The sequence below is a fragment of the Rhinolophus sinicus genome, linkage group LG17 (assembly GCF_036562045.2).
Source record: "Rhinolophus sinicus isolate RSC01 linkage group LG17, ASM3656204v1, whole genome shotgun sequence".
Classification (NCBI taxonomy): domain Eukaryota; kingdom Metazoa; phylum Chordata; class Mammalia; order Chiroptera; family Rhinolophidae; genus Rhinolophus; species Rhinolophus sinicus.
This window is the reverse complement of record NC_133766.1, coordinates 15,999,841-16,024,270: the sequence shown is the minus strand read 5'-3', so window position 1 is coordinate 16,024,270 and position 24,430 is coordinate 15,999,841. Positions and strand designations below refer to the sequence as shown.

The 24,430-nt window shown below is 37.9% G+C and overlaps 1 long non-coding RNA gene across 13 annotated transcripts in view; it reads right to left on the bottom strand.

The window, feature by feature from the left end:
- LOC109450593 (uncharacterized) overlaps positions 1-24,430 on the bottom strand; it is a 209,518-nt gene that overhangs the window by 157,347 nt on the left and 27,741 nt on the right. For 12 of the 13 annotated variants that reach the window (XR_012492951.1, XR_012492957.1, XR_012492954.1 and 9 more), the window contains 2 exons: positions 20,588-20,699; positions 15,875-16,014 (listed from right to left, as the gene is read on the bottom strand). This is a non-coding gene — a long non-coding RNA (uncharacterized LOC109450593). The remainder of the gene's footprint in view (positions 1-15,874; positions 16,015-20,587; positions 20,700-24,430) is intronic. The other variant, XR_012492955.1, reaches the window with a different exon arrangement.

Sequence of the window (24,430 nt, the reverse complement as noted above, 5' to 3'; positions counted from 1 at the left end):
AGCCACAGTCCCACAGCTACTTAGAAGCAGAGCTGAGATTATAGCGGGCCTTCTGGCTTTGAGCCCCCACTGGTTCCATTACACCCTGCTGCCTCTTTATTCCCTCAAGTTGGAAATAATGACCAAAGCAGCTTGCTGGAAGAGCCAGCACCCCACATGCTAAATTAAAGCTCTGAATTCATGAAAAACTTAGAATATTGGAAGCTCTGAATAAATCAGGGTTAGAAACAAAAAAGGGGCTCGGAGGAGTTGGAGCAGCGGGAAGCAATGTAGAAGAGGAGGATGCAAAAGGAGCAGACAGCAATCACAGAAGCCAGCGAGACCAGCCCCCAGGCCCTACCTCTTGGGCACGATTTTGGAACAGTCCGTTAGTGGCCCTTCCCTCACGAAAGGCAAGAAGACACCAGGCAAGAAGAAATCGCGTGGCTTGCCCATTTCTTGGAGCCAAGTAGCTGCTCACTGTTCACAAACTGAGACCAGAAGGGTGGCTTTGTGGCTGGTAGATACCAGCGGACTGGGGAGAGCAACAAGATTCAAATGTGGTATTAAAAAACACACACACACACAAACCCAGACCACCAACCAGGCAGGAGCAGGAGACCATCACAGGTTAATTCCACAGCTGCTCACCTACAGAGAGCAAGGTCAGGATTTGGCTAGTGTCCCATGTGATATCACGTTGGTGGTTTCAGTCTATGCTCCAGGGAACATTTGTCTCAGTGCCAAACCAACATGCATGCACCGTTGGCAGGCTTGCTCCAGAGGCTAGCGAGGAGGAATTGTGGAAGTGTATCCATTTTCACTTTGCAAGTATTTGCATGCCAACAGCTCGGCCTTCGCTGCTCTTTGGAGAAAGAGGGGAATTTATGCTTGAGAGCGAGACTATTTTCAGTACCTTACCCCACATGGGGGTGGTGGAGGCAGTAATTCTAATCCCTCCATCCTTTCTCCTTGGGTGAATACTCTGAAGTTCATCATTTTGTTAGAGGTGATATAATCAAACCACTTCCTAGATAATAAAGGTCTTACCTGTGATTATCAGGTGATTCATGGATTTCCCCTTAGACGGGATAGTCAAGAGAAAAGGCAAAATATTCACAGGACATGCAACTGCGATTTTGGAAAAAGAAGGGTATGTTAAAAAGGGGTTCTGAAAGGGAGGCCATGATAAATTCAAGCCTTTTTTGGAGCATTGAGCATGCTTAGCACCCAAGAAAAAAACACCACCACCCTGCCTCTATAAATGAAAGTATACTTAAATGAAAGGGAGGTCCCTAGTAAACAGACACATTTTAGTGTTTTTACCAAGTGATGTGAAATAGCCTGGTTCATAGAATTATGGAAACAACAAGAAGGTAGGTATGAGGGAAAGGAGAAAGAAGGTAGAACGGTTTCCCAAAAGAAACACTAGGTTTTCATTGAATCTTTTCATGATGTCCAGCCCCAGATGAGGTGATTGCCAGCAATGAGGAGTAAGAAACCGAATGTGGCCCTGTGTTAAAGATGCTGTTACACAAGGTCAGCAGGATGATGCTACATAGACCTTGGACCCATTCCAGTTAAACATTCCCCGTACTTAAAAACACAACCTACACTTTCCAGGTATTACTGCCACACCCTTGTGGATAAAGCCTATTATTAGGTTGGTGCAAAAGTTGGTGCAAAAATTGAGGTTTTTGCAATTATTGTTTGATCTTTTAAACCACAATTACTTTTGCACCAACCTAATAGTAAATCTGCTCATGAAAAGACCTCAGCCTCCAAAGTGAGATCATTGCATCTTTACCTCCCCAGAGACAACCTAGTGATTTGTGAAAGCAAAGATGGCTGCCCTCAAATTGGTCCCTAATGGCCCAATGGTGAGATGGACTTGAGAATTTCCCTCAAACTGGCATTTGAAAATGTCAATCTACTAGTAAATAGCAACTGAGGTTTTACAGGAACTCCCTAAAATTGGCTCTTTTCCTCAGATTATCAAATTCTCAGCAAATTACATGGTCATTCTCATAACTCCCAAGGGACATGCCAACATGGTTGTGAGGCTACGTTTGTTCTTATGGCCAAAGCTGTTGATAAACATGGGGATATGGACAGGCCAAATACCTATTTTTTCCTGAAGTATATTCACTGAAATAAATCAATATTTTCATAGATAGATGAGAAAGAAAAAAAAACCCCTTTCATGGCTAAAACAATAGTGAGTTCCAGAGGGTACAGGCTTCTAACATGTTTCCCCAATTCTAGGCCTACTTCTAAGGTTGGTTTGTAGTTCAAACTGAAGTTAATTACAGATAGATAGATAGATAGATAGATAGATAGATAGATAGAGATGTGCATTTAAATATATATGTTTAAACATATATATGTTTAAATACATATGTGTTTAAATACATATATATATATATATATATATATATATATATATATAAGTATATATATATATTTAAGTATATATATGTTTATATATACTTAAACATAGTCTCTGAGAATAAGGTTTATACCATTTTGTTCACCACTGCATTTTTGCACCTAACATGGTGGCAGGCACATAGTAAATGACTGATTAAAAAAAACACTTCTTAAACGAAAATAAAATTAACAAAAAAAAGAAATGCTGAATGAATGATACTCATCGTATGCAGAACTGAACCCCAGATAAGCCAGTTACATGAGATCAGCATCTGTCTCCCAGGAGAGAAAATGTCAAGAACTAGGAAGGAAATCTAAGCCCCAAATAAAAGGGCCACAGACCTAACAGTGCTCCAGACTCCGTGTGAGAGCTCAGATAATAAGGGAGGCTATGGGCACATAGGACAACATTAAGACCTGCAAAAATGTAGCTGGAAAAATATAGGCACTAACAAATATTCTTAGGTAAGACATAGCTATCTCATCATCTGCATGAACGATAGAATATTGGTTGAAATCTCTCAATCCCCAGGTGTTTTGGTATGCTTCCATTACCCATGTGTCCCTAAATTCGGGACAACCTATTTTGTACTATATAAGTAGCATCTATTTTTAAAAACCACTTGAGCAAATACAGAAAAGTGAGTACAATGTACTGTATTGTTGCTTTCTGATTGCTTGGTCCCGCCAAAGCAAACAAGCCCCAAAGGCAAAAGTGATTTGGTGCTGGACACTGCTTTTCCGGCTTAGGAACTAAGATGGTTCTCTCATCAGAACCTTCAGGCTGCTCTCTCACTTTGGAAAGCAGCAATGGTCAGAGAAATGCAACTTTAAAAATCTAGAAATTCCGGAATTGGAGATCTCAATTTGGAAAAAAAAAAAAAAAAGCAGAACTAAAGGCCCTACCTTCATCCAAAAAAACTAGAAAGATCAGGTAAGGGAAGATGAGGCTTGGTAAAGTACAAATACCCAGAATGGGATTTCAGTTAGATTTTTCGGTTTCAAGGAACAAACTCACCCACTTGTGTCAGAAAAAAAAGGTGATGTTTCAACCTTGCCTTTTGTTTTGGTTTGGTTTTTTGCAATTTGACATCAGGGACTAGGGGGAAGGGCAACCCCTCCTTGTTGTCCAATTCATGGAGCGCATTTTGTCCCAACAGCAGTAAAAACCTAGCTCTTTTCTTACAAAAGAGAGGCAAAACCAAGACAGACTAATTCAGAAACAAATTGAATGTGTAAATTCCTGAACTGCATCTATCTCATAACTCAGACAATGATTTCTGAGTGGTTACTGAGTGCATTTTAAATGCTGTATTTGTGCCATTCATTACCTGGATTCATATTTCTTTGCTGTTAGATGACACACTTTTCCTCACAAAATATTTCTAATGTCACTTTGTATTTTTTTTAAATAAAATGTGATTAACTGTTGGACTCTCAACAATTTTTTGAAATTCCAGTGTTTTTAAAAAATGTGTATAATGTTAATGAGGAAATTTGGCAATAAACAATTTATTTACATTTAGAAATTGTTGCCTTTATATTTGTAACTGTAAACATTTTAATCAGAGTAATACTGACATCAATAAATTTCATTGAGAAACAATTTTCCAGAGCAAACTTTACTGGTTCTGTGTATCTCTGGTTTTTAACAGTTTTACTGTGATGTACTTAAGTGTCACTTTCTTTGTGTTTATCCTGCTGGGAGTTTGCTGAGCCTCTTGAATCTGTGGGTTGATGTCTTTCATCAGTTTTTAGAAAGTACTTTACAATTATATTTTCAAATATTACTGCTTCTCATTGTCTCTCTGCCTCTGGGATCCCATTCCACATATGTTAAAACATTTGATTGTGTCCCACATATCTCTTTTGTTCTGTCCAGTTCTTTTGATTTTCTTTTTCTTTCTGTGATTCAGTTTAGCTATTTTCTTTGGGCTTATCTTTAGCTATACTAATCCTGTATACTGCTACATCCAGTATGCTCTTAAACCTAACCAATGTATTCTTATTATCAGATATGATATTTTTAGGTTATAGGATATCTGGTTGATTCCTTTATGTAGATTCAAATTTTCAGTCGATCCTCTCCATCCTATCATCTCTTTTGTACATCTTTTCCTCCATTTTATTTAATATATTATAATAGTTATTTTAAGCCTTTGTACTAACTATAACATCTGGATCATCTATGGGTGTGCTTCTATTGCTTGCTTTTTCTCTTGATTGTTAGTCATGTTTTTCTGCTTCTTCACATGCCTTATAATATTTTATTGTATAGTGAACATCATGTGTAAAGTGTCTTAGTGCCTGAAGCTTTTATTTCCCCCCAGAGGGTTTGCACTTTCCTCTAAAAGGCAAATAGGGAGAGAGACTGATCACCTCAATCCAATCAGGAATTGAGTTGAACTGGAGCTAGACTGCAACTTCAGTTAAAAACAGTAATAGCTATATACAACGTTAGAGGGGTAGTAGACTTGGGAGTGGGGGGTTATCACTTTGTGAGGAGTGTAAATGTCTAATCATTATGTTGTTTTGTACATCTGAAACTAATATAGTAAAAAAATAAAATAAAAAATTAAAAAGTAAATTAAGTTAAAAAAAAAAAAACAGTCCACCTCTGTTTTCAAATAGTTCAAGGAGAGTTGTGTATTTTCTGTAGACCTATACAGAGGGTTTTCCAAGCACTCTGTGACAGTGAAACACTTCACTCTGCTTTCCCAGCCCAGCCTCTTAGCCTCTTGAGCCACCCCAGCATTTAGCAAATGTCCCTTGGGAAAACTTGGTTAAGATATTTAGAGCTCTTCCAGATCCCAGCTTGTTAGCTTCCTCTGCCTGTTTTGTCTTTCCCTAGTTTAGTCCCTCTGTCTAGGCCATGCCTGACTGAACCTCAGCCTGTGAGCACATTTACAATTGTCTCCAGGAAAGAAAATGGCTAGTAAACTCAGCTAACCAAGGAAGGGGACTAACCCTTGGAACTTAAATTTATCTAATATTTTTTTGCTTCCTAGCTCTCCAATGTCTCTAAATATATATACAGTAATATACATATATATATATATATATATATATATATATATATATATATAGTAATTTATCTCATTTCTTCCAGTTATTACAGCAGAAGCCAATAGCCTGACACAACATACTATTGAGAAGCAGAAGTTCCCATTAGCCCAAATTAATTTCACAGATAATTTTCTGTATAGAATAAGTAAGATTTCCTCAATATTTTTCCATTTTATTATTATTTTACTGACATGTTCAATTTTTCCATGTAATTTTACAACCAAGATTTGATTTATTGATCAGTGTTTTTTACCATATGTAATTACATCATTCATAGCATCTGCCATTGTGACTTTTCATCTGTGATCATAGTTTCTACCAAGTTTAATTTTACCCATTCAAATTTTACACATCTAAACTTAGTTAAGAAGATTCCATTCTTCAGTCAACTTTTAGACTCTAATATATTTTAGCAAGTACAGTTTTAGATATTGTAATTTTTACTTTGTAATGACTATTTTTCCCAGGAATATCCATCATAAACTCAATAAAAGACTGATGATATGTACTTAAGTCTTATTTAATTTCTAAGAAAATTGTGTGTATCTCTCCAGATATTCCAGAAATTTTCAGTGTCCTAAATTGGTCTATTGCATTTCTAACAAATTTCTTCTACAAGTTTCTAATCTCTATAGAAATGCAAAGAGCAGTGCAAAGAGCAAAACGACAAAATGGGAGTGGTAGGCTTTTAATAGCAAGACCAACATGCCTTGTGTCATGATCAGAACACTAAGATCCTGGGAAATGAAACAGCTCTAAGGTCTAGAGTTGACTTCATCCCAACTTGCTCTGTTCTTGCTTCTCTCTACACCTCTGCTATTGCCTCCTCTCTCTAAACTAAGCTTCCTGTGATCAATCATGAGTATTCTACTCCCTCATAACCTCAGATCTCTAAGAGTCCATTATGGCTGGTTTGGCCCCTCTCTCTGTATCATGATATTCCTGCTTTAATTCCCTCACTGCTTTTGATATGATGTCTGAGTTCCAAATCCTGAGAGAGGAAATGCGACTAGCCCAGTGTAGTCTGAAGGCCATACGGATCCAAGTTCAGGAAATCTTCCCAGGATTGTCTCTAACCCAGTTTTTCTCAGTGTGATCTGCAGACCACCTTCAGGTCTAAGAATCACTTGTCTACATTCTATGTATTTCCCTCAACCATGGGGGAAACCAGGCAAGAGGCTTCCAGGGCTCCCAGTGGCCCTTCCCCACCCTGTACCACAAATAAGCATTCTGATGTACCTGAAAAAGTTCCAGTCTGGGTTCAAATACCAGTTCTACCTCCTATAAACTTATCCTGAATGAGTTCCTAAATTCTCTGAGTCTTAGTTTCCTTATCTGTTAAATGAGAGAGTTATAGCTGCCTTACAGAAAGAAATGGCCTAATATATACATGAAGAGCCTGACACAGAAAAAGTACTGAACACATATTAGTTCCTTTTCTTCTGAGGGCAAGTCTGTGATGTCACCTTCATATACAGAGAGGATAGCACAGTAATGGTGTGTGGCTGGAACCAAGCAAAACACGAGATGAACCCAGGAAATGAAAGAATGGATTTGCCAGCAAGAAACATTGTTATTTCTTTTCTCCTTGCCAAGTTTGATTTTCCCAGAGATACCGCATTTCTTTGGATAACTCAGCAACCACTCAATCCAGATATAGTCTCTCAGGCAGGCAACATGTTTATAGTCAAAATGTTCACTTCTACTTCAAGTTTCCAATCCCCTGCTGCTACTTTCTGCAAACTTAATTAATTAGTTGCAGCTAACATTTGTTCAACCTCATGCAGCAATGGGAGACTGAAGGAAATGGGCTCTCATAAATTAAAAACATTTCAAAATATTGTCTTCTCCCAAGAAAACATTTCTTTTTTTTTTTTTTTAATTCACACTCCATTTGGATAATTTTAAGGTTTCAAAAGAAAACAAACAAGGGAGTTCCAATTAATGTTGATTGTCCTTAACTATTTCACAGCCACAAATCTATGCTACCATTTATTATTCTAAGCACTGTCATCCCCTTAATAGAGATGCAGCGAGTACTATACCTATCTCTTTTGTGATGCTTAGATAATTATGTCACATTTGGTCCTGGTGTGAAAATGCCTGCCACACACTCCATCAGTCAGCAGATTAAGATGTGCCAAAGCCCTAAGCAATAATGTTGTCTTAGAAAATTAGAAGCTCAACTACCATATTGAAGGGCATGATATATGGCAAGAGAGTACAGTAAATTTTTTTAAATTACAATTTATTAGGGTGACAATGGTCAATAAAACTACATAGGTTTCAAGTGTAGAATTCCATAATACATCATCTATATATTGCACTATGTGTTCACCACCCAGAGTCAGTTCTCCTTCCATCACCATATATTTAATGCCCTTTACCTTCTTCTATCATCCCCCTCCCCCCTTACTTTAAGTGAAATAAGTCAGATGGAAAAAGTCAAGAACCATATGACTTCACTCATATGTGGGATATAAAACTGAAAGCAACGAAGGAACAAGACAAACAAATAAAGAAATAGAAACTCATAGACATAGACAATAGTTTAGTACATTTTTCTTAATTGATTTGGTTGTTTCACTACCAAGACATAAGAACATTGGCTAACACTACATAATAGGAAGAGGGGCTAGGAAATGGCCCTATGAGCAAATATCACTTTATTCCAGCAGATTAATCCAAGAGATTCAGATAGGGCATTCTTATCTGTTGGCCTAACAGCTACCAGTTGAGTATGTATAATCTGTGGGGAAAGCTCCTCCAATGGCAAACGACTATGAGACAGTGTCCCAGTTGCTACTTTCCTGCTATGCTGTCGTGATTTTTGCATAAGATTTCCTTATATAAAAAGGATCAATAATATTTGTTCTGTCTATAGTGCATGATTGGTGAGGAACTCTGTACAGTTCTACACAAATGTAAACCGCTGTTGTTATAACAGAGTAGAAAGAGCTTTGAACCTGGAATTAAGTTACCTGAGTCCTAACCACAGCTCTCCTCATAAATGGATTGAGTCATTGCCTTGGGCTGCATAAGAGAGCAGATTAGGATGGTCAACAGTGACATAGCATGAACAGTGACAAGTGGAAGACACACTATTTCGGGATGCTTCTATAGGCTCTGTGAGACTCTGTTAGAATGGCCATCCCTATGTGGAGTTATCACCAATTTCTTTTTCATTGTATTGTCATCTTTTCATGTGTGCTGATAATAGTTCTAAGATTCAAATATATGTCACAAACACAATTTGAGGATGACTGGTTATCATCACAGAAGTAGAAGGGAACAGAAGGGGAAAGTGAAGAATGCATAAACTAAACCCCAAATCACTAAGTGAATACTTTTAAGTTCTCAGAAATGTGAGGCTATGAATGTTTTCAGAGATTCCTGTCAATAGTAATGTTACTATAGATACAAGAAAAGTAATCAAAGCAACTATAACAATAGAAAAAAAAACTTGGCTTAATTTTGCATAAATAATGCCAATAGTTATTCATGTAAAAATATCTCCACTTGTACCTAACTATAAGAGACATAGTAATTTGCATAATAATTACATATATCAGATTATTTTTATTATAATACTTATCATAATATTTGACTTTGCTCATTTTTAACAGTCTTGCTTGTGTGTGTATGCTCAAATAGAGAGATTGATATAGAAAATCTGTCTCTCTCTACATATATACTAAATACTCGTATATATTTTTATATATTATTATTCAAGTAGAGATAAAAATATAGACATGTAGCATGATCTGTCTCTCTCCACAAATATTTTATATATGTATATGTACATATTAGAACAAGAATATATATGAATGTTTAAATATATATAGAGAGACAGACAGACAGACAGACAGACAGAGGCTCAGAGTAGACAAATAATTGCCTATGAGTTGTCAGTAGCCCTTCTCTTCACTAAAATAACCAGGTTTGTTGGGGGACGGCGATACGTCCAACTAAATACACCGTGTGTGCAGTATTACTTGCAAATAGGAGTGGCTACATAGCTAACTGCTAACGTGAAAAGTAAGAATTGGTGGGTGGAGCTTCCAGGGAGGCACGTGAGAAGCAGGGCTGATTGGGGGGGCAAGCCCACTTGCCCCTTGCTGGTCCACTTCTCTCTGTCTGGAGCACTGATGCTATACTTGAACAGGATCAACCAGTTTGTGATTCTAAAGTGACAAATCCATGCTAAGGATGGCTAAGTAGAAAGGGAGCGGGAGGCTGGGTCTCTGCTCTCACCAAGATTTGCCAAATCACCATTGGAACATCTGCCTCCATAGTTCTCATATACAAGAAAAATTGAACTCCTAATTTTTTTAAGCCACTGTTTAGAAGCTTCTGATCTTCGCAGTCAAGTATAATTCCTAACTGATACAAGAGGAACATGGATCCTGACCCTCAAGACGCTGATAGTTTTGCTGACAAAACAAGATAGGCATTTATGTCTGACCTGATTCAACAACAGCACTGGCTTTTATAGGAGTGAGAGCTTTATAAACAGTGCAAGCTGTAAATGCTTCAAAAAAGAGAATGAAGGGTGTGCACTGGAGGTTTTGCAAAACATCTTCATGTGGAAAGGACCTGAGCGGGCTCTAACACACAGAGAGATGTTAATAATTAGAAGAGGAGGAGTATGGCTTGCTGACTGACTGTACCAGGAGGATGGGTACAGGCTGTGGGGTAGCCGAACGTGTATTTGAATAAGTAGGATGGGGCTAGGTGATAGGGCCTTGAAAAATCAGGTTGTAGAATTTGGATTTGCAGGTGGTGTATAGCTGTCAATCATCATTTATTTGTGTCTTTCCCTGGCCCCCTAGCTACTCTCTAGTCCCATGTTTCTAACTGCCCATAAGGTAGTTTCACCAGACATCCCAACTGAGCCCAGGTAGAACTTGTCTGAAAATAGAATTCATTGTTTTTCTTCATCAACTGCTCACTGGTGTTATCAATCATCCTGCCTTCTAGTATAGGTATTTTGAAGTTACCTTTGACTTATTTTTCCTCTCCCAACTCTTATATCCAATGCCATGTAGTCCCATCCTTCCTTTCTTCAAAATGTCTCTTGAATTCATTTCTCTCTATCCATTTCCACCATCACCATCAGTGGTTGTCTTTTAACCGTATCTCCTGCAGGAGCCCCCTAACAAATCTCCCTCCTGACAGCTTCTCCATGCTGTTCTCATCCTACAAATCACTGCCAGAAAAATCTTCTGAAATTACTATTTAAGTCACATTACTCTGTCACCAACTCACACTTTGAGAACCTATATCCCTCTGCTGAGCTTACAAGATCTTTCATGTTATTTCCACCGGACCCATCTACCTTATTTCCCACCACATGAACTGCAACCAGTGCTACAGTCAACTGAATCTCTCAAAGAAACTACCTCACTCTAAACTCATTCCTAGTTCCCACTCACTCCAAATGCCCACTGTTCTTTTTTGTTGTCTAAATACTATTCATTTTTAATATTCAGTGTGCTATCCTCTTCCACAAAGAGACATTGATCTCCCCTTTTCTGGATCCCCACCCTATTTACAGTTTATATTACACAGGTATTGTTTCTAATTGTTTATGTATTTCAAGGTAGCGAGACAGATAAATTGTAAAAGAGTAAGATCTCTGGAAAGTTGAACAATTTGCCATCAACTCTTGGTATTGAGGGACCTCTATGCCTTAGTCTCTGCCAGAGCCAATCCAACTATACACCCTTGAATAGAGTAGACATTCAACAATTATCTATTCAATTAATAATTTATGAAACTTTTTGATAGTGTTAAGTCAATAAAAACTCCATAAAATCTTGATCATTTGATGACAATTAACTGATGGAGGTTTACAAGCCATGATACCATGAATTTATACTTTAGGAAGAATAAACATTCCTGTTTTCCACATCTGTGAATTCTGACTATGCCATGTGAGTTTTAGGTACACTGAGCCAATATAGGTTACATTAATTATAAAAACTAAAATGTTTCATTGTTGCATAGAATTTATTAAGATTTAATGACTACTGATTATAGTTTGCTTAATTCCCATTCATGGACAAATTTACCTTGAATTGCTGGACAATTATATAGACCACTGTTCAAAAGGTAGTAATTATTTCTAGCAGAAAATTGAGAGGTGTGGAATTGAATCAGATGAGTCCATCCAAAACACCTAATAAATTCTGAAAACCCATATTGTCCTTTTTCATTTATCAGATCCACTTGATATTTTTGTAGTTTTCTCTTTTGATTCAATGGAGACAATTCCATTGGCAGACACAAAAAAAGTACCTATTTAAAGGTGAATCTGAGCAAAGAGAACATCTTTAAAGAAACAATTCATAATCTTCTTATAAATAATTGATTTCTTTTCTAATTTTTCAAAAACAGGAAAACTAGACATTCAATCAATAGTTATACATCCTTGAAAACTGTATTATTACTAAATCAACTACATTGTTTTAACAGGTCATATGATACATCAGAAAAAAACTCTAGATAATGTGTTTTTAAAATTTTCCTTTTATCTTGACATCACTAAATGATTGGGAGTATTCACCATTAAGTTCTTTAATGACAATATCCTTTCTCTTACAAATGGCTTTGAAGTCTTCTACCGCCTATTGCAAGTATTTGGATACTTCCCCAGCAAGGGTGGGCAGGAAGCCAACACAAGCCACCAGGTGCCAATAGTACACCTGACAAATTAGCCACACGACTGGAAAGGGGTGGGTCCATCCTCCTGTCAGAGGTTCATTTCCTCTCATTTTCTCATGAACAGGAAGTCATTGGAATGGGGAAAAAAGCTTTCCTTAAAGACCCATATGACGAAAGGTCTGAACTTTTTAACTCCTTGCTAACAAATAACTTAGATACAAGTTCAGACTAATCACAAGACTTTATTTACTTTGACTTGTTTAACCCCGCTGATGACCTGGGTTCCAGAATGTTATTCTTCAGTCAATACTCAGGGACAGATGTCATATGGAATAATTACAGCTGACAGAGGAGGCAGATCTACCTCAGCCCTTGCTCAGAACTAGGCCTAAAGACTGAAAGGGTCTTGACAAGATTTGACCAAAGACATGGGTTAGGGCCAGAATCCTATTTAATTGACCCAATTCAACAAGACTGACTTGAAGAATTTAATCAGAGTTGACTGGGATTCCATAAAATACTGCACTATATCATAATACTTAATTCAATTATACCCCCTGAACTAATGACTTGTATCTGTGTCCTAAAGATCAATTATTCAGCTTGAGGAAGGTTAAATAAAGCACAATAAAAAGAATGTTTTCTAGCTGAAAAGTAATCCAAAAGATAGAGATGTATACTTACAGACATCTTAATGCCATCCCAAGAGATAACTATATACAAGATAATGCCATAATTTGTGATGCATACATAATTATTAATAATGATTAAAATATATTTTATATACATGCTTTTTTGAAAGTATTTTAAAAATGGCATACTGTAAATATTCTACATATAACTTGCTTCTTTCACCTAACAACATAATACTGGCATCTGTTCTTGACAGTCTATATAGTATATTCATTCATTTTAACTGATATATCCAATCAACTCCCTCAATTTTTTGCCAATGTGATAAGGTAGAAAATGACAACTCACATTCTTTTGTTTTACATTTCTTTTACCACTAATGAGGTTGAGCATATTTTTCAAATGTTTTCTAGCCATTTGCAATTTCACCTGGGAATTGCTTACTTTATATCATTTGCCCATTTTTATGAGTGATTTATATTTTTCTCATTAACTGGTGGACACTCTTTGAATAATGGGTAGTAACCTTTTTTTTTTTTTGTAATGTATAATTTAAATATTTTGTCCCAGTGTGTCATTTCTCTTTTTACTTTGTTTATGATTTTTTAATAAAGTCAACTCTGTCAGGTTTTTCTTAATGGTCTCTGAATTTCCCATCTTGTTTACAAAGACCTTCTCATCCAAGATTATTTTTTTAAAGGTTCATTCATAGTTCCTTCTAATGCTTCTATAGATTTGATTTCTATGTTTAGAGCTTTATTCCATCTGGAATTTACTTTTGTGTATGGTATGAGTCCAGATGGAGAGCCATTTGTCTCAATGCCATTTACTGAACAGTCTATATTTCAGCCACTGATTTGAAATGCCTCAATGTTATCTGTTAAATTCCTCTATATTCTTAATTCTGTTTCCAGACTCTATTCTTTTGGTTAGTTGATTTCTCTATTACTACGCTTGTATATTAATTTCATCACTACAGTCATATATTGTTTGAGATGAATAGTTTGTTTTGATAACTGCTTGGGTAAGTCCCCACTCATTTTAATATTTTATTTGTTTACTTTTCGTGGCTATTGTTATGCACTGCCCTTCCAGATGAACTTCAGAATAGGTTGCTCAAGTTCCATTAAAAATACCATTGAAAATGAGACTGCATTTCAACTTATGGAAAAACTGGGTGAAATGTTACATATTAAATGCATCTGATTTAAAGCACAATTAAAGTTTCATAAAAATAAAATATTTTACAATGCTTTTGAAAGTTAACCCTTTCTAATATATGGGGTGTTTTGTCATTATTCTTGTTCTATTAAGACTTTCAGGGGATAAATGGGAACACTTCCTTTGGATTGGCTGCTCATGCAACCTAACGGTAGCAATTCTATGCTGTAAAACTATAGTATATGTTATGAGATGTATGCAGCATGGTCCCTGTCCTTGGAAACTTAAAACCTAATTAACTAGCTAAGACATTTTACAGATATAAGGCATATTGATATACACAATATACATATTGATATCAGGCAGCTTATATTAAGAATCAGATGAGTTACTGTAGACAATAAAAGCACCACAAGTTCAACAGCAGGAGATTCATAGTGAGAACGTTGAGGGTCTCTCCCTCTCTTATTTTGCAGACGAAAACATTAAGTCAGGTTAAGTCCTGGAGCTAAGCACTAACAGAAAACATCAGGTCTGCTGATGTCCATTCCAGTGACCTGTCCACTGCATCAAGCTGTCACTCCTTTACACGTTTATTTGTAGACTATTTTAGAATGATCTAGAAATCTGTATCTGTGAAGCAGAAGAGTCCTTTAGAAAACGCTAACATTTCTAACTGTGCCAATACCTACAAACTAGTTCCCCAAATCAGTTAAAATGAAAAGGTTGCATTCAAACAACTCTATTACAAGGATTTCTTTTGATCTATATGACATCAAATAACAGATATTAATGATGTTTCACTTTTCAACCAGTGGTTTTGACATGAGAACACATAGTCTGCGTCTAGGTAATAAAATGGGAGGAATTTTTTTTGCCCCTTTAGGCATTTCATCCCCTCATCACATTTAAAGCCCTCAGGTAACAAACTCTAAGACCCACAGGAATCTTTACACCCGTGGAGAAGAGATTTCTAAAACTCAACATCAAATCCACTTTTGATTTTCCCCTGAGTTTGTTTCTGTCAATGTTAGGCAGGTAACACATTTCAGCTTTTAAGCCATGAAGTGATCTTTTTTTTTTAGGAAAAAAAAAAAAAATTGCATTCACAGCTTTAATCTTATATTTCCATGCGTATTGAGTTAAATGTTGTAAAACTATCAATTCTGTCAAAACCTAGCAAAGAGAAAACAGGACACCATGCAATCTTAACGTCCAAACTGACTAGTGATTATCAGAAATTAAATGTGCAGGAATTCCAAATCTTTTTTCATCTGAGATGTCTAGATAACTTTTGTTTTTCTATAATTGTATGAGGTTTCTACATAGTATTTAAGAATCAATTATATTGCAATTGATGTAATTAACTCTAATAATCCATTAAAAGTCAGTAGGAGGGCTATTCAAGTCAACAGAAAAGAAGGAGTATATTATGAAGGTGTTATTAACCTATACAGAATTTTACCAGACATTTTCTTTTCTTACCTAATAAATACACAGTGGTTAGGAAGGCTGTCATTATAATTTAATGTGAACAATAGTCCATCACTTCTTTTCCTATGCCTCCCTTAACTAATTCCACGTACAGTGCACAAGTAAAATGAAACCTTTTCTAATCAGGGTACAGACATATCAATCATCTATTCCTCCGTGATTAAAGAAGAGGTCCCTTCCCAGCAAAGTGAAAAGGAAGTGGGGATTAGCAGAAGTTGCAAGCCTACCTTCTCTTTCAGTTGACAAGTCTCAGTTTCTGATGCCTGTCTGTGCATTGCAATTAATCCAAGAGTAAACAGCCAGTTTACTGTTTAGAAATTCTGTTTAGAATACTCTAGCGACCACTAAATTGCCATTGAAGGCATAGCTATGTATTCCCTTGAGCATCAAGTGAACTTTCGAACATTTTGAACCTTTCAAATTAAGTGAGACAAGAACTACTCACCTTCACGGCAATCCTCATGTTCACACTGCTGTGACATCACTGATCTCTAAAACAGCCACCCTCCACACAGCTGTTCTGGTCATCCTGGGCCTCCAGGTCACAAAGCAAGTCCTGGGGGTTCAGTCTGCTTCCCACATCTTCTTCATGTCCAGGAAAATTAAGTCAGGAGAGCATAGTTTCAATCACAGGTCACCAAACAAATGCCCTGTCCTTTTCTGAAAGGACTCTCACCTCTCACCGGGTCCCAGCTCTGCTTTTCCAATTTGATAATGAACTTGCTTTCCTCTAACGTGTGCACAAAAGGACACTTCAGTATTAGTCTTAACCAGTTATCCCACTGGAGACATCATTAGGAATACAGACTGTGTTCACTTCTCCTGGCTTCACATATGTCTCACAGCAACTGTCCCCAGCTATATGGACTGCACATTATCAAGAATATCACCTTCCACCCAAACAACAGCATACCGTGTATCCCCGAAAATAAGACCAGTCTTATACTAAGTTTTGCTCCAAAAACGCATTAGGGCTTGTGTTCAGGGGATGTCCTCCTGAAAAACCATGCTATGGCTTATTTTCTGATTAGGTCTTATTTTGGGGAAAACATGGTAGGTATAAAGCTGCAGGAAGGTGTGGGGGAAAGAGTACAGCAGCTGGAATCACAAGACTTCGTATGAGTACAGGCTTGGCCATAAATTGGCTATGTGATCCAAAGAATATCACTCCTCTATCTTGGCATCTGTGAAGTGGGTAGGAAAAGGTCCTACCTTATAGGACTATTATTAAATTAGCTCTATTACGTTAGGAATAAATTAGACACACATGTGAAATAAGCCTTGTAAATTAGAAAACACTGCAAAATCTGAGAGTGTGTTTGTTCAAAGTCACCAAGAGCTCGCAAAGCCAAGGAGAAAGGGGCTAAGGTAACAATTCTCAAACTTTGGTGCACGAGATGCATTTCAGGATTTATTTCAAAGTGCACATGCCTGTTTCCCAGGTGATTTGAATTCAAACTATAGGCTGAGAAACACTGGGATAAGGGGTTAGCTGAAAATGGATTCTGACTTATTCATTAAATATTTTAAGCACTCGGAAGCCTTCAAGGATACAAATAATGACAAGATATGGCTCAGTGTCCATCTGCTTCAGCTTTACATGTAGAAAGAAGACAAACATCCAGAAATCGATACAATATAAGGCTGTGTGTGTCAAAGCAGAAAAGGTACCCCATAAGTAAGACCTTTTCGAGTTTATCCCTAGAGCCCTGACAAACATAAATCCATATTCCCTGGAAGGAAGCTCTGGTTCATTTTGACACCTCAAACACTCATCGTTAGTGCCCTGTGTTCCCTTCTGCATAAACCTCAGTCCTAGGCGGGGGGAGTGTCGACGTGAGTCATCGAGTCTCAGCCAGGAATCAAGGAGAGAGTGTGGGTCCCATCCCCTTTCCCGGAAAGTCAGGCCTCACCAAGGTGGCATCTCTCAGAGATGGAACAAAGAACTCTTTTCATTCTGGAGAGCTCCTGTTTCATGTGGTACAGGTAAAGATTGAACAAATCCACCAGAGGCCTGGGCAGCCACAGTGACTAGAACACGAGACTTCCCCTCTGAAGGTTTCACTTTGAATCTCCTCCCTAAGGCCAGTCCCGGAGAGAAAATTTGGACACAGCAAAGCAGCAGCTTCAAAGTCACAGTAACTTTCTACGGGCCTGGGAGGAGATGGAGAATGTCACTTTCCTTTTTTCTGCAACTCCCATCGTCACTTTGTACAGGTTGCAAGAACACAGAGCAAAGAGACCTGGTCCAGGAGTCAGGAGACCTGGGTTGTCGTTCTGCCCCTGCCAGTAATGAGCTAGGTAACCATCTCTCTTTCTTTGGCCACGTCCTTTTCCAAAGAGAAAAATGCCAGAGACTGACATCTACACTGACTACTTCACAGGGTTACCGTGAGGGCTGGATGAAAAACTTCTTTGAAAAGTAAAAAGTGTCATCCTGAAATACAAGAAATTAACATGAAAGCCCCAAAGTAAAATTTCCAACCTCTGAATTATCCAATTTGGTTAATGAATGTTGTCCTCCAGCTCACTAAAGCTTTCTCTGCTGCTCTGCTTTGAAGGTGTAGGCTGGTCCTCTAATAAGTCACCACCATTGATTCCTTTACAGATCAAGACTTGTAAGACTAGGTTGTCCTATTGAATTCTCTCTGACTCTCACAGGTGTGCTTTCGCTCTCTCCAGGCCTACAGAAGCTTGAAATGCTCTCCCACCCCCAGCCTCAACCTGACCACACAAACCTGGAGGGACCCAAACACCTCTGACCCCCGCCGCATTCATGTGACACTTTTGTTCAGTGCTAAACTCGCTTGAGAGGGGAAAAAAATACCTCAACCAGGAAATAAATCTTTTACTGCTATTTCATCCTCCCCTCACGTGGCGCTGGAATATCACTTTAAAGAAAATTCTTGTGGCCTTTCCAGTTCTTTTCCTTTAGGTCTGCAAACAGGAGTAGCCCGTCCAAGGGAAACTACTCCCCAGCAGAGCAGTTCTTCAAAGGGGACTTCTTCGGGCAGGAAAAGGGAATGTCTGATACTGTGGCTGAATAAACAGACTCATCAAGGCCAGTGCCAGATTGGAAAACCAGGCCCTCTGAACCGCCAGCCCGCCAGCCATGCACCTCTTGTGTGTTCTCACTCTGACTCTCACATCTCTGTCCTCTGTCTCTCTCTCTCTTTCTCTTCCATTCTGTCATCTTCTTTACCAAATGCAGTTTTCAAAGCTCATTCTTGAATCACAAACTGTTTCATTATCTTAACTCATGAAGTTCACTTTATCAGTCAAGATTTACATGTTCCCACCATCACCACCAGCTTTCCTCAAGTAGCTCCTTTTAAAGGTAGAAGAGACAATCCACACACTCAATGTTGTAAGCCATGGATGGGGGCCAATAGAACCGTAGAGCTTGACAGACCCACCAAAGATCATTATTTTCAGGAAAAACTACAGATTTACAGATTCCAAAAGATGATTGTTTACTCTGGACTTTTGAAAGAGTCCAGAATCTACCAACCCCATGAACAACTCAGTTCAGTGTCTCACAGTCCATAGAAGTATTTCCAAATATCTAAGCTAAATGTATACTATAATTGGTTTTTCCGCTTGAATAGAGCTGGTCATAGTGAAATTCCAAGCCATAGGTCATAGCAGGGCTTGGGCTTAGAAATTGGAATTTCTTTCCATACTGGAAGAATGTTTTTCTTTTTAAACAATTATAGCAGCAGTTGTTATGGTTATTGAGATAATCTGGACACTAACTGGTTTTAGTTGTTACATGCATATCCATACATACTCACATTATCAGTGACAATTCTCAGTGGATTTCCCACAACACATTACCAATCCTATGAGAATTTTTTCAAAAATTAGGCAGAGGGTCTCACTCTTATTCTTTAGTTCTTAATATCTAAACGCTTTCTTAAATATTTCTTTGAGAAATATTTTATAAACTTTATAAACTTCAAGTCCCAACAAAAGCAACAACAACAAAGAGTTAAAATAAAGAGAATAGTTAAGTAAACATCTTGTCAGTAAGGATCTCTGAAACCCAAAGCATTGGCATATTTTTTTCCAAGAATAAGTTCTTAACCTCACCACTTAACCACATCCTACTTTACCGTCAACATTTTTGCTTAGAAAGTTATCTTCTAAAAGACTAGTTGAACCCCACACTATATCTTTGTCCATTCTGAATATTTGACAGAAATTATGGAGTAGTCACAGAAACAATCCAATTTCCCTTGATGTTATTAATCATCAAAAACACTAAAAGGGCTGGCCGGGTGGCTCGGGTTGTTGGAGCTCCATGCTCCTGACTCCAAAGGCAGCCGGTTCGATTCCCACGTGGGCCAGTGGGCCCTTGGCCAAGGGGTGGCCAGTTCAATTCCTCAAGTCCCACAGGGAATGGTGGGCAGCGCCCCCTGCGGCTGAGATTGAACATGGCACCTTGAGCTGCGCTGCCGCTGAGCTCGCGGATGGCTCAGTTGGTTGGAGCGTGTTCTCTCAACCGCAGGGTTGCCAGCTCAACTCCCGCAAGGGATGGTGGACTGTGCCCCCTGCAACTAGCAACGGCAGCTGGACCTGGAGCTGAGCTGCGCCCTCCACAACTAAGACTGAGAGGACAGCAACTTGAAGCTGAACGGCACCCTCCACAGCTAAGATTGAGGGGACAATAACGTGACTTGGAGAGAAGTCCTGGAAGTACACACTGTTCCCCAATAAAAGTCCTGTTCCCCTTCCCCAATAAAAAAAAAAAAAAAAGAAAAAACAAAAACACTGAAAGTTCAGACTACATAGCCATGAATTAGTAAACTTATTTTAGTATGGGCCTAGAGTTGTGTTTTGTCTACGTTTGGGGAAGGAGAATGAAAATTCTAATTCAGCCACTCCAATGCTGTCTGACAAACAAAACCTGGATATTTAGAAATATCTCATCAACAAATAGATTTTTTTAAATGATTTTTGTATAGGCACCACCATCAATTGCCCACCGAACTAAGAATAATAAAAGTCAGTGATCATTTTTAACCAGTAGGAGTCTACAGTGCACCTCCGCTCCTTTTCACATGCATAGATTAGGCTCTCGATTATGCAATCATTGGCGCAAACATCCCCTTAGACACGCTGAAAGGACAAGGTGGGAGACATCCATTTCAGTTACCTTTGCCCAGGCTTTATTTGTTCTGCAGATAATCAACTTTGGACTTCTTTACCCAACCAGTCATCTTGCACAAACAGTAAACTCCCTCAAAAGTTTCTGTTCCCGTGGGACCCTTGAGAAAACAAAATGGAAAAAAAAAAAAAAAAAAAAAAAAAAAAAAACATGATTAAAATCTACTTTCTTTGGTCAACATCCTAAAATTGAGCAATTTCTGGACATCTTAAAAGGGACTGTCCTAGAGTCAGGTTGACAGTTAGTAAACTCCCTATTGATCAAATAACTGAAATCAGTAATAACTAGAGTCAGAATTCTGAGGTTGCAAACACTTGTTCTGTAACTATTTCGTGCTCCTCTGTGTAGCATCATGAAGTTTTTATCCACATTCATCCTTTGTAAGCAGTGGTTTCTAAACTTCTAATCCATAAAAAAATTTAAGGCCTATCCAGTTTGTGTATTTTTACTCATGAATTACATATGTGTTACTGTATTGTGTGCATCAAAAATATACACACCAAAATTTCTTTATTTAAGATTAAATTAAAAAATTAAAAGAAATAAAAGATTTAATGTCTTCTTTCTACACTGGATCATTTGAATTCTCCATGGGGTGTGGATATCCTACTTCCAAACCCACTGCTTTAAGAATGCAGCGACCTGCCATTCTCTCAAACTCAATCACCACCTTGCCCGAATCGAATCCTGTTTGTAAGAAAAGATCTGCTGTCAGTTGTTATCATCTTATGTGAATAAGGACTCATCATTATATTAATGCTTCCCTCAGGATTCAAATTTTAAGTACGCACCTAATTATGATAAGAAAGCTTTATTTCATGTTAATGCATTATCAGGCATAGCAAGACAATTTGTGATATTTGGAAGATGGAAATGTTTTCTGGTGGCCCTGAAATCAGACAAGTGGGTATGTCCCTTATCTAGTGAATAGGCATGGACAGCACCAAATTTTGCATATAAAATAGTTTTAGAGACAGCAAATTGTTTAGAAGAGGGAAGAGTGGTGATGATGTGTTGGCTACAATTTTTCCTGAGGCCAACCCTAAATTTCTTCTTAAATTATATGTTCATTTACGGAATCAGTGCAAGGAGATACTTAGATATGATAGAGGAAGGATGTGAGTCCTCCAAGCCATGCTTGTGGCTTTCTCCTGACCAATAATAATAATAAAAACACCTTGATAATCTCCCACAGGGCTGACATGGAAATTTAAATGCCTGGTAGGTAGACTCACGTTGAGGAGTAAGACTTCTATTGTTCATTCAAGAAAAAAAAGAAATCTGTTTTGCCCCAAATAATCAATCACAAGTACTTACATAGCTCAAGAACTTACATTTGTCATGAATTTACGAAAAGAATTTTCCCAGATGAGCAATAATCTAGACTTTTTTTTCCATCTTTGTGACTATGAAGTTGAGGTGCTTTAACAATCTGAATAATCCACTAGACATATGTATTGATCTCATTTATCAGGTAATTATAAAGTCATTTGCTTGATTTTAACCTACAAAAACAAAGGGAAGTACAGCATGGAGCTTGCCAATCAGCTGCTGAGAGATGCCTCCTGTGTATGTATGTATCATACACTACACATTTTATATGTATATGTATATGTATGTGTGTGTGTGTGTGTGTGTGTGTGTGTGTGTAGAGAAACTCCTGCCATTCAGTTTACTATCTAGTTGGGCAAATCAGGTGTCCATGAAAAGTTACAAAGTGATACATCTATCAGTATGCACAAAAGAACAACGTTAATACAAAACACATCGAATAAGTATGTGCTGGCCGAAAGAAGAGTAGGATATAATTAAAGTCTATTATGAATTTCCAGAGAAAGTAGGGACAGGCATTTCAGACACATAAATAAATGACATGAGAAATGGAAAGAAGTTTAATTTAGCAAATCGTACTCAGGGGACATGAGATTCACTAGGGTGAGAAAAGTATCCATATTGATGAAACATGGGCTATAAAGTTAATAGGTTGATAGGGGAGACTTGTTATATGACAATGAAGCCAAAATTTAGTTTTGTTTGAAACACCCAGGGAATTAAGGCAAAGTATGTATTATTGTTGTTGTTTGACTTAAAATATCCCCTATAATGTCCTTTCATGCTATGTGAGGTAACATAGATATGTAGACACAAGAAGGCACAATATGATACTGGTTTCATGGCTGGGAACTTGACAAGTGTGCTCAGGAATACTGCCTGCCCTTGGACCTTTTCACGTGTTGACCTTTGTTTCTGACATGTCAAGGTATCTCTTGTGTCATCATGAGCCCCTTCCCCCAACCCCTCCTAGCTGTTACCACTGAATGGACATGACCTATGCCAAATTGATAAGGCCTGAGAATTGCTGAACAGCACCAATTCTTCTGTCAACATTCCTGTGCTGAAATCTCCTTTTACTTAACAAATATAGCTCGCCTTCCTTCAAGGACATGAGGGAGAAGAAAACTGAGGCAAATAATCAAATAGTTCTCTCCAGAAGATAATTCTCTGGATGGAAACTGAAAGACGCTGCCTCTCTATTTCATCCCGTATTGTCTGGGTTCCCCTCTTGCTTTACAATAGTTACAAGTTGCTTCACTTGCACTGGATCATAATAGCTGAAAAGAGGAAGCTCATCAGGAACAAACTCTGACTTTTCACCTCTTATAGTCCCTCTTATAAGTTTAACAAGCTAGAGACTCAACATGTTAAGCCACAGATGAATGTTCCAGTTTTGATCAGACCATGTTTTAAGGAATACATGGATGAAACTGCTCATCAAGTTGGTTATAGGTATGCATCAGCTACCAACAAAATGACCAGACCACAAATTATCAGAATAGCTGTTTGCGAGCTTCATAACCAAGTATACTTGATATTGAGATTTACTGTTTCGTAGTTGATTGTAAAAATTGTCAAGTTAAACTAAAGTTAATTAAGCTAAGTTTTAATCTCCACAATGGCAGAGGCTGTGCCTGTTTTGTTCAACCCTTTTTCCCAGCACTTACCCTAGTGTCTGTCACATAGTAGGTGCTTTTTGTAGCTTGTCATTAAGATGACAACCATCAATTCTTTCCTTCCTGAATGCACAAGCGATTCCGTTCTAGTGAGGTGGAATCTATTTCTCTAACTCCTAGAATCTAGTGACTACTTTGACAAACAAGATAGAAGTGATATGCATGACTTCTAAGGCCAGGTCTTAAGAGGCTTTGCAACTCCTACCCAAACTTTTTAGAACACTTGTGCTGGAGGAAGCTGGTCACAAGGTAAGAAGGCCGATTACCAACAAGCTCTGAGGACACCCATATTACCCACTTGGATGGAGAGTTTCCTGACTAGCCCAATAACAGATATATGATGCCTATAACAGACATAGAACCTTTAGATGGCTCTAGCCTCAGCTGCCATCTGACTGCCACCATATGAGGCACTCCAAGTGAAACTGCTCAACTGAGCCTGTCAACTTCAAGAACCAAGAGTGATGATAATAAATTATTGTATTTCATCACTAGGTTCTGACCAGTTTATTATATAGCAATAGATAACTGGAAAAGAGTTCTATATTTATTGACTAAGTAAATGAATTGATAAAAGAAGCCACTTAGAATAAAGGATTCCCAAATAAACCCAATGAAATCCATTAAATAAATTATTAAGGTGATATCAACAGCAGTAAATACTATCAGAAAATTGGACAACTCTGTGGATAATTAAGGCCAAGAGGAAATCTGCTACAGAGTAGAGAAAGTAATTTTTTTGAGAGTGGAATTTTCCAGATTCACTAACCATCTTGACTGTATTCATTAGATGATTGCTCAATGCCCTACTTCCCTTTGT